Source organism: Salmo trutta, chromosome 26 (assembly GCF_901001165.1).
Source record: "Salmo trutta chromosome 26, fSalTru1.1, whole genome shotgun sequence".
In the NCBI taxonomy this organism is placed as follows: Eukaryota; Metazoa; Chordata; class Actinopteri; order Salmoniformes; family Salmonidae; genus Salmo; species Salmo trutta.
Genome location: NC_042982.1, coordinates 40,688,245 through 40,698,766, shown reverse-complemented (window position 1 = coordinate 40,698,766; position 10,522 = coordinate 40,688,245). Strand labels below are relative to the sequence as shown.

The 10,522-nt window shown below is 47.5% G+C and overlaps 1 protein-coding gene across 1 annotated transcript in view; it reads right to left on the bottom strand.

Annotated features, from left to right (window-relative positions):
- Nucleotides 1-10,522, bottom strand: part of LOC115163995 (probable G-protein coupled receptor 149) — a 39,692-nt gene that overhangs the window by 1,726 nt on the left and 27,444 nt on the right. The window lies entirely within an intron of this gene.

Sequence of the window (10,522 nt, the reverse complement as noted above, 5' to 3'; positions counted from 1 at the left end):
GTGAAGACAGCATCAATTCACACATCACTCCATGACCCCAACAGAGAGACATGTTTCCAACCTACGGTCTAAATCAGTGTTACTAAATCCTCCCAGAGAGAGACATAGAGTGGTACTAAATCCTCCCAGAGAGAGACATAGAGTGGTACTAAATCCTCCCAGAGAGAGTCATAGAGTGGTACTAAATCCTCCCAGAAAGAGACATAGAGTTTTACTAAATCCTCCCAGAGAGAGACATAGTGGTACTAAATCCTCCCAGAGAGAGACATAGAGTGGTACTAAATCCTCCCAGAGACAGACATAGAGTGGTACTAAATCCTCCCAGAGAGAGACATAGAGTGGTACTAAATCCTCCCAGAGAGAGGCATAGAGTGGTACTAAATCCTCCCAGAAAGAGACATAGAGTGGTACTAAATCCTCCCAGAGAGAGACATAGAGTGGTACTAAATCCTCCCAGAGAGAGACATAGAGTGGTACTATATCCTCCCAGAAAGAGACATAGAGTGGTACTAAATCCTCCCAGAGAGAGACATAGAGTGGTACTAAATCCTCCCAGAGAGAGACATAGAGTGGTACTAAATCCTCCCAGAGAGAGACATAGAGTGGTACTAAATCCTCCCAGAGAGAGACAGAGTAATAATGAAAGTCAGCCTGTCTTTGTAGAGTCACTGAGAGGCCAAAGACCTCTTCCTTAGTATCTCTTCTCACAGTGGAAAACAGAAGCTGGTGGCTTGTAGCAGTGGTTTAGAGGCAGTGGACTATAGAATCCTGATAGTTAACAGAAAGCAACAACATAACACAAACCCAACACAACCCTGTCTGCTTTCATCTGCTCACAGCACAGCACTGTGCAGCAGCATGTGGCCTTCTGTTCCTCAGTTCCTAATGTGTTTACATAAATGTTACACGTGTATATTTACGGATGCCCGTTCAGTATGTACTATGTAACATCTTCTTAACACAAAACCACACCAACACACACACACACACACACACACACACACACACACACACACACACACACACACACACACACACACACACACACACACACACACACACACGGGTGGCAGGTAGCCTAGCGGTTAGAGCATTGGGCCAGTAACTGAAAGGTTGCTAGATTGAATACCTGAGCCGGAAGGTGAAAAATCTGTTGATTTGCCCTTGAGCAAGGCACTTTCAGAAATAGGATCTTAAATTAAACACAATTTTGTTGCTGCACAGCAGGAATTCCAGGAAGTGTATTCCAAGGCTTAAAAAGACTTCTCTAAAGTAATTTCCACTTTAAAATGTCAGACTTGATTTGCCCTAATGAAAAATATATCAACCCCTATGAAAAATTATAACCTATATAATAATTCACACTTCCTGTTGCTGTAGGATTTCCTGCTATAGCAAACTGGCTGAAATGAAGAGCCTACATGTGAAACCCTAATTGCTCCAGTGTGGCCGTCAGTAATGGATCCCTGGCCGTGACCCCAGTCTACGAGGGCATCTCAGGGGGAGCTGGGATATACAAAAAAACACATGTACATGTCATACCTCACACTCGTACATGCAGCGAAACAGAACAAATATAAGCACCCCCTATTTGACTTGCCCTTTGACACCCACCCACACACACACCCACACACACCAACACACACTACTACAAACAGGACGCAAACTGAGTGTCAAAGCCTCGCTGCAGATGCACACTAAATGGATTTTACAGACATGGCTCTTTCTAATCCACAACACAGCAACGCTGTAGAAAGCAGCACATTTGTTTGTGTCTGTATGGAACATGGTGTGTCTGGAGTACAATGTGTATGTAACTACTTCTGTGTGTGTGTGTGTGTGTGTGTGTGTGTGTGTGTGTGTGTGTGTGTGTGTGTGTGTGTGTGTGTGTGTGTGTGTGTGTGAGTGTGTGTGTGTGTGTGTGTGTCAAATAAAATAGTATTTGTCACATGCGCCGAATACAACAGGTGTTTATTGTGAAGTACGTACTTACGAGCCCTTAACCAACAATGCAGAGTTAAAAAGTAAGAACAATTTGCTAAAAAATAAAAGAGGAGATATTAACACTGTAAAACAACAATAACCAGGCTATATAAAAGGAGTACTGGGTAGAGTTAATGTGCGGGGTTACCAGGTAGCTGAGGAAATTGAGGTCATTCATTTTTACATGTGGATAGGGGTAAAAGTGACTAGACAATCAGGATATATAAGAAACAGAGTAGCAGCAGGTATGTGAAGTGTATGAAAGAGTGTCTATGTGTGAGTGTGTGGCGTCAATATGCATGTGTGTGTGTGTTTTATGTGTGTGTGTGTCGGTGTTTTATGTGTATGTAGTGTGTGAGTGTATGTAGTGTGTGTGTGTGTGTGTGTGTGTGTGTGTGTGTGTGTGTGTGTGTGTGTGTGTGTGTGTGCGTGGGTGTGTTGGAGTGTCAGTGTAGTATGTGTGAGTGCGTGGGTAGAGTCCAGTAAGCGTGCATACAGCCGGTGCAAAAAAATAACAATAGGGTGTCAATGTAAAAAGTCCGGGTGGCCATTTTATAAACTCAGCAGTCGCAGTCTTATAGCTTGGGGGTAGAAGCTGTTCAGCAGTCTTATAGCTTGGGGGTAGAAGCTGTTCAGCAGTCTTATAGCTTGGGGGTAGAAGCTGTTCAGCAGTCTTATAGCTTGGGGGTAGAAGCTGTTCAGCAGTCTTATAGCTTGGAGGTAGAAGCTGTTCAGCAGTCTTATAGCTTGGGGGTAGAAGCTGTTCAGCAGTCTTATAGCTTGGGGGTAGAAGCTGTTCAGCAGTCTTATAGCTTGGGGGTAGAAGCTGTTCAGCAGTCTTATAGCTTGGGGGTAGAAGCTGTTCAGCAGTCTTATAGCTTGGGGGTAGAAGCTGTTCAGCAGTCGTATGGCTTGGGGGTAGAAGCTGTTCAGCAGTCTTATGGCTTGGGGGTAGAAGCTGTTCAGCAGTCTTATAGCTTGGGGGTAGAAGCTGTTCAGCAGTCTTATAGCTTGGGGGTAGAAGCTGTTCAGCAGTCTGATGGCTTGGGGGTAGAAGCTGTTCAGCAGTCTTATGACTTAGAGGTAGAAGCTGTTCAGCAGTCTTATGACTTGGGGGTAGAAGCTGTTCAGCAGTCTTATAGCTTGGGGGTAGAAGCTGTTCAGCAGTCTTATAGCTTGGGGGTAGAAGCTGTTCAGCAGTCTTATAGCTTGGGGGTAGAAGCTAATCAGCAGTCTTATGGCTTGGGGGTAGAAGCTGTTCAGCAGTCTTATAGCTTGGGGGTAGAAGCTGTTCAGCAGTCTTATAGCTTGGGGGTAGAAGCTGTTCAGCAGTCTTATAGCTTGGGGTAGAAGCTGTTCAGCAGTCTTATAGCTTGGGGGTAGAAGCTGTTCAGCAGTCTTATGGCTTGGGGGTAGAAGCTGTTCAGCAGTCTTATAGCTTGGGGGTAGAAGCTGTTCAGCAGTCTTATAGCTTGGGGGTAGAAGCTGTTCAGCAGTCTTATAGCTTGGGGGTAGAAGATGTTCAGCAGTCTTATAGCTTGGGGGTAGAAGATGTTCAGCAGTCTTATAGCTTGGGGGTAGAAGCTGTTCAGCAGTCTTATAGCTTGGGGGTAGAAGCTGTTCAGCAGTCTTATAGCTTGGGGCAGAAGCTGTTCAGCAGCCTTATAGCTTGGGGGTAGAAGCTGTTCAGCAGTCTTATAGCTTGGTGGTAGAAGCTGTTCAGCAGTCTTATAGCTTGGGGGTAGAAGCTGTTCAGCAGTCTTATAGCTTGGGGGCAGAAGCTGTTCAGCAGCCTTATAGCTTGGGGGTAGAAGCTGTTCAGCAGTCTTATAGCTTGGGGTAGAAGCTGTTCAGCAGTCTTATAGCTTGGGGGTAGAAGCTGTTCAGCAGTCTTATGGCTTGGGGGTAGAAGCTGTTCAGCAGTCTTATAGCTTGGGGCAGAAGCTGTTCAGCAGCCTTATAGCTTGGGGTTAGAAGCTGTTCAGCAGTCTTATAGCTTGGGGGTAGAAGCTGTTCAGCAGTCTTATAGCTTGGGGGTAGAAGCTGTTCAGCAGTCTTATAGCTTGGGGGTAGAAGCTGTTCAGCAGTCTTATGGCTTGGGGGTAGAAGCTGTTCAGCAGTCTTATAGCTTGGGGGTAGAAGCTGTTCAGCAGTCTTATAGCTTGGGGTTAGAAGCTGTTCAGCAGTCTTATAGCTTGGGGGTAGAAGCTGTTCAGCAGTCTTATAGCTTGGGGGTAGAAGCTGTTCAGCAGTCTTATAGCTTGGGGCAGAAGCTGTTCAGCAGCCTTATAGCTTGGGGGTAGAAGCTGTTCAGCAGTCTTATAGCTTGGTGGTAGAAGCTGTTCAGCAGTCTTATAGCTTGGGGGTAGAAGCTGTTCAGCAGTCTTATAGCTTGGGGGCAGAAGCTGTTCAGCAGCCTTATAGCTTGGGGGTAGAAGCTGTTCAGCAGTCTTATAGCTTGGGGTAGAAGCTGTTCAGCAGTCTTATAGCTTGGGGGTAGAAGCTGTTCAGCAGTCTTATGGCTTGGGGGTAGAAGCTGTTCAGCAGTCTTATAGCTTGGGGCAGAAGCTGTTCAGCAGCATTATAGCTTGGGGTTAGAAGCTGTTCAGCAGTCTTATAGCTTGGTGGTAGAAGCTGTTCAGCAGTCTTATAGCTTGGGGGTAGAAGCTGTTCAGCAGTCTTATGGCTTGGGGGTAGAAGCTGTTCAGCAGTCTTATAGCTTGGGGCAGAAGCTGTTCAGCAGCCTTATAGCTTGGGAATAGAAGCTGTTCAGCAGTCTTATAGCTTGGGGGTAGAAGCTGTTCAGCAGTCTTATAGCTTGGGGTAGAAGCTGTTCAGCAGTCTTATAGCTTGGGGGTAGAAGCTGTTCAGCAGTCTTATGGCTTGGGGGTAGAAGCTGTTCAGCAGTCTTATAGCTTGGGGGTAGAAGCTGTTCAGCAGTCTTATAGCTTGGGGGTAGAAGCTGTTCAGCAGTCTTATGGCTTGGGTAGAAGCTGTTCAGCAGTCTTATAGCTTGGTGGTAGAAGCTGTTCAGCAGTCTTATAGCTTGGGGGTAGAAGCTATTCAGCAGTCTTATGGCTTGGGGGTAGAAGCTGTTCAGCAGTCTTATAGCTTGGGGGTAGAAGCTGTTCAGCAGTCTTATAGCTTGGGGGTAGAAGCTGTTCAGCAGTCTTATGGCTTGGGGGTAGAAGCTGTTCAGCAGTCTTATAGCTTGGGGGTAGAAGCTGTTCAGCAGTCTTATAGCTTGGGGGTAGAAGCTGTTCAGCAGTCTTATGGCTTGGGGGTAGAAGCTGTTCAGCAGTCTTATAGCTTGGGGGTAGAAGCTGTTCAGCAGTCTTATAGCTTGGGGGTAGAAGCTGTTCAGCAGTCTTATAGCTTGGGGGTAGAAGCTGTTCAGCAGTCTTATAGCTTGGGGGTAGAAGCTGTTCAGCAGTCTTATAGCTTGGGGCAGAAGCTGTTCAGCAGCCTTATAGCTTGGGGGTAGAAGCTGTTCAGCAGTCTTATAGCTTGGTGGTAGAAGTTGTTCAGCAGTCTTATAGCTTGGGGGTAGAAGCTGTTCAGCAGTCTTATAGCTTGGGGGCAGAAGTTGTTCAGCAGCCTTATAGCTTGGGGGTAGAAGCTGTTCAGCAGTCTTATAGCTTGGGGTAGAAGCTGTTCAGCAGTCTTATAGCTTGGGGGTAGAAGCTGTTCAGCAGTCTTATAGCTTGGGGGTAGAAGCTGTTCAGCAGTCTTATAGCTTGGGGGTAGAAGCTGTTCAGCAGTCTTATAGCTTGGGGGTAGAAGCTGTTCAGCAGTCTTATAGCTTGGGGGTAGAAGCTGTTCAGCAGTCTTATGGCTTGGGGGTAGAAGCTGTTCAGCAGTCTTATAGCTTGGGGGTAGAAGCTGTTCAGCAGTCTTATAGCTTGGGGTTAGAAGCTGTTCAGCAGTCTTATAGCTTGGGGGGTAGAAGCTGTTCAGCAGTCTTATAGCTTGGGGGTAGAAGCTGTTCAGCAGTCTTATAGCTTGGGGCAGAAGCTGTTCAGCAGCCTTATAGCTTGGGGGTAGAAGCTGTTCAGCAGTCTTATAGCTTGGTGGTAGAAGCTGTTCAGCAGTCTTATAGCTTGGGGGTAGAAGCTGTTCAGCAGTCTTATAGCTTGGGGGCAGAAGCTGTTCAGCAGCCTTATAGCTTGGGGTAGAAGCTGTTCAGCAGTCTTATAGCATGGGGGTAGAAGCTGTTCAGCAGTCTTATGGCTTGGGGGTAGAAGCTGTTCAGCAGTCTTATAGCTTGGGGCAGAAGCTGTTCAGCAGCCTTATAGCTTGGGGTTAGAAGCTGTTCAGCAGTCTTATAGCTTGGTGGTAGAAGCTGTTCAGCAGTCTTATAGCTTGGGGGTAGAAGCTGTTCAGCAGTCTTATGGCTTGGGGGTAGAAGCTGTTCAGCAGTCTTATAGCTTGGGGCAGAAGCTGTTCAGCAGCCTTATAGCTTGGGAATAGAAGCTGTTCAGCAGTCTTATAGCTTGGGGGTAGAAGCTGTTCAGCAGTCTTATAGCTTGGGGGTAGAAGCTGTTCAGCAGTCTTATAGCTTGGGGGTAGAAGCTGTTCAGCAGTCTTATGGCTTGGGGGTAGAAGCTGTTCAGCAGTCTTATAGCTTGGGGGTAGAAGCTGTTCAGCAGTCTTATAGCTTGGGGGTAGAAGCTGTTCAGCAGTCTTATGGCTTGGGGTAGAAGCTGTTCAGCAGTCTTATAGCTTGGTGGTAGAAGCTTTTCAGCAGTCTTATAGCTTGGGGGTAGAAGCTATTCAGCAGTCTTATGGCTTGGGGGTAGAAGCTGTTCAGCAGTCTTATAGCTTGGGGGTAGAAGCTGTTCAGCAGTCTTATAGCTTGGGGGTAGAAGCTGTTCAGCAGTCTTATAGCTTGGGGGTAGAAGCTGTTCAGCAGTCTTATGGCTTGGGGGTAGAAGCTGTTCAGCAGTCTTATAGCTTGGGGGTAGAAGCTGTTCAGCAGTCTTATAGCTTGGGGGTAGAAGCTGTTCAGCAGTCTTATGGCTTGGGGGTAGAAGCTGTTCAGCAGTCTTATAGCTTGGGGGTAGAAGCTGTTCAGCAGTCTTATAGCTTGGGGGCAGAAGCTGTTCAGCAGCCTTATAGCTTGGGGGTAGAAGCTGTTCAGCAGTCTTATAGCTTGGGGTAGAAGCTGTTCAGCAGTCTTATAGCTTGGGGGTAGAAGCTGTTCAGCAGTCTTATAGCTTGGGGCAGAAGCTGTTCAGCAGCCTTATAGCTTGGGGTAGAAGCTGTTCAGCAGTCTTATAGCTTGGTGGTAGAAGCTGTTCAGCAGTCTTATAGCTTGGGGGTAGAAGCTGTTCAGCAGTCTTATAGCTTGGGGGCAGAAGCTGTTCAGCAGCCTTATAGCTTGGGGGTAGAAGCTGTTCAGCAGTCTTATAGCTTGGGGTAGAAGCTGTTCAGCAGTCTTATAGCTTGGGGGTAGAAGCTGTTCAGCAGTCTTATGGCTTGGGGGTAGAAGCTGTTCAGCAGTCTTATAGCTTGGGGCAGAAGCTGTTCAGCAGCCTTATAGCTTGGGGTTAGAAGCTGTTCAGCAGTCTTATAGCTTGGTGGTAGAAGCTGTTCAGCAGTCTTATAGCTTGGGGGTAGAAGCTGTTCAGCAGTCTTATGGCTTGGGGGTAGAAGCTGTTCAGCAGTCTTATAGCTTGGGGCAGAAGCTGTTCAGCAGCCTTATAGCTTGGGAATAGAAGCTGTTCAGCAGTCTTATAGCTTGGGGGTAGAAGCTGTTCAGCAGTCTTATAGCTTGGGGGTAGAAGCTGTTCAGCAGTCTTATAGCTTGGGGGTAGAAGCTGTTCAGCAGTCTTATGGCTTGGGGGTAGAAGCTGTTCAGCAGTCTTATAGCTTGGGGGTAGAAGCTGTTCAGCAGTCTTATAGCTTGGGGGTAGAAGCTGTTCAGCAGTCTTATGGCTTGGGGTAGAAGCTGTTCAGCAGTCTTATAGCTTGGTGGTAGAAGCTTTTCAGCAGTCTTATAGCTTGGGGGTAGAAGCTATTCAGCAGTCTTATGGCTTGGGGGTAGAAGCTGTTCAGCAGTCTTATAGCTTGGGGGTAGAAGCTGTTCAGCAGTCTTATAGCTTGGGGGTAGAAGCTGTTCAGCAGTCTTATGGCTTGGGGGTAGAAGCTGTTCAGCAGTCTTATAGCTTGGGGGTAGAAGCTGTTCAGCAGTCTTATAGCTTGGGGGTAGAAGCTGTTCAGCAGTCTTATGGCTTGGGGGTAGAAGCTGTTCAGCAGTCTTATAGCTTGGGGGTAGAAGCTGTTCAGCAGTCTTATAGCTTGGGGGTAGAAGCTGTTCAGCAGTCTTATAGCTTGGGGGTAGAAGCTGTTCAGCAGTCTTATAGCTTGGGGGTAGAAGCTGTTCAGCAGTCTTATAGCTTGGGGCAGAAGCTGTTCAGCAGCCTTATAGCTTGGGGGTAGAAGCTGTTCAGCAGTCTTATAGCTTGGTGGTAGAAGTTGTTCAGCAGTCTTATAGCTTGGGGGTAGAAGCTGTTCAGCAGTCTTATAGCTTTGGGGCAGAAGTTGTTCAGCAGCCTTATAGCTTGGGGGTAGAAGCTGTTCAGCAGTCTTATAGCTTGGGGTAGAAGCTGTTCAGCAGTCTTATAGCTTGGGGGTAGAAGCTGTTCAGCAGTCTTATAGCTTGGGGTTAGAAGCTGTTCAGCAGTCTTATAGCTTGGTGGTAGAAGCTGTTCAGCAGTCTTATAGCTTGGGGGTAGAAGCTGTTCAGCAGTCTTATGGCTTGGGGGTAGAAGCTGTTCAGCAGTCTTATAGCTTGGGGCAGAAGCTGTTCAGCAGCCTTATAGCTTGGGGTTAGAAGCTGTTCAGCAGTCTTATAGCTTGGGGCAGAAGCTGTTCAGCAGCCTTATAGCTTGGGGGTAGAAGCTGTTCAGCAGTCTTATAGCTTGGTGGTAGAAGCTGTTCAGCAGTCTTATAGCTTGGGGGTAGAAGCTGTTCAGCAGTCTTATAGCTTGGGGGCAGAAGCTGTTCAGCAGCCTTATAGCTTGGGGGTAGAAGCTGTTCAGCAGTCTTATAGCTTGGGGTAGAAGCTGTTCAGCAGTCTTATAGCTTGGGGGTAGAAGCTGTTCAGCAGTCTTATGGCTTGGGGGTAGAAGCTGTTCAGCAGTCTTATAGCTTGGGGCAGAAGCTGTTCAGCAGCCTTATAGCTTGGGGTTAGAAGCTGTTCAGCAGTCTTATAGCTTGGTGGTAGAAGCTGTTCAGCAGTCTTATAGCTTGGGGGTAGAAGCTGTTCAGCAGTCTTATGGCTTGGGGGTAGAAGCTGTTCAGCAGTCTTATAGCTTGGGGCAGAAGCTGTTCAGCAGCCTTATAGCTTGGGGTTAGAAGCTGTTCAGCAGTCTTATAGCTTGGGGGTAGAAGCTGTTCAGCAGTCTTATAGCTTGGGGGTAGAAGCTGTTCAGCAGTCTTATAGCTTGGGGGGTAGAAGCTGTTCAGCAGTCTTATGGCTTGGGGTAGAAGCTGTTCAGCAGCCTTATAGCTTGGGGGTAGAAGCTGTTCAGCAGTCTTATAGCTTGGGGTAGAAGCTGTTCAGCAGTCTTATGGCTTGGGGGTAGAAGCTGTTCAGCAGTCTTATAGCTTGGGGCAGAAGCTGTTCAGCAGTCTTATAGCTTGGGGGTAGAAGCTGTTCAGCAGTCTTATGGCTTGGGGGTAGAAGCTGTTCAGCAGTCTTATAGCTTGGTGGTAGAAGCTGTTCAGCAGTCTTATAGCTTGGGGGTAGAAGCTATTCAGCAGTCTTATGGCTTGGGGGGTAGAAGCTGTTCAGCAGTCTTATAGCTTGGGGGTAGAAGCTGTTCAGCAGTCTTATAGCTTGGGGGTAGAAGCTGTTCAGCAGTCTTATGGCTTGGGGGTAGAAGCTGTTCAGCAGTCTTATAGCTTGGGGGTAGAAGCTGTTCAGCAGTCTTATAGCTTGGGGGTAGAAGCTGTTCAGCAGTCTTATGGCTTGGGGGTAGAAGCTGTTCAGCAGTCTTATAGCTTGGGGGTAGAAGCTGTTCAGCAGTCTTATAGCTTGGGGGTAGAAGCTGTTCAGCAGTCTTATAGCTTGGGGGGTAGAAGCTTTTCAGCAGTCTTATAGCTTGGGGCAGAAGCTGTTCAGCAGTCTTATAGCTTGGGGCAGAAGCTGTTCAGCAGCCTTATAGCTTGGGGTTAGAAGCTGTTCAGCAGTCTTATAGCTTGGGGCAGAAGCTGTTCAGCAGCCTTATAGCTTGGGGGTAGAAGCTGTTCAGCAGTCTTATAGCTTGGTGGTAGAAGCTGTTCAGCAGTCTTATAGCTTGGGGGTAGAAGCTGTTCAGCAGTCTTATAGCTTGGGGGCAGAAGCTGTTCAGCAGCCTTATAGCTTGGGGGTAGAAGCTGTTCAGCAGTCTTATAGCTTGGGGTAGAAGCGTTCAGCAGTCTTATAGCTTGGGGGTAGAAGCTGTTCAGCAGTCTTATGGCTTGGGGGTAGAAGCTGTTCAGCAGTCTTATAGCTTGGGGCAGAAGCTGTTCAGCAGCCTTATAGCTTGGGGTT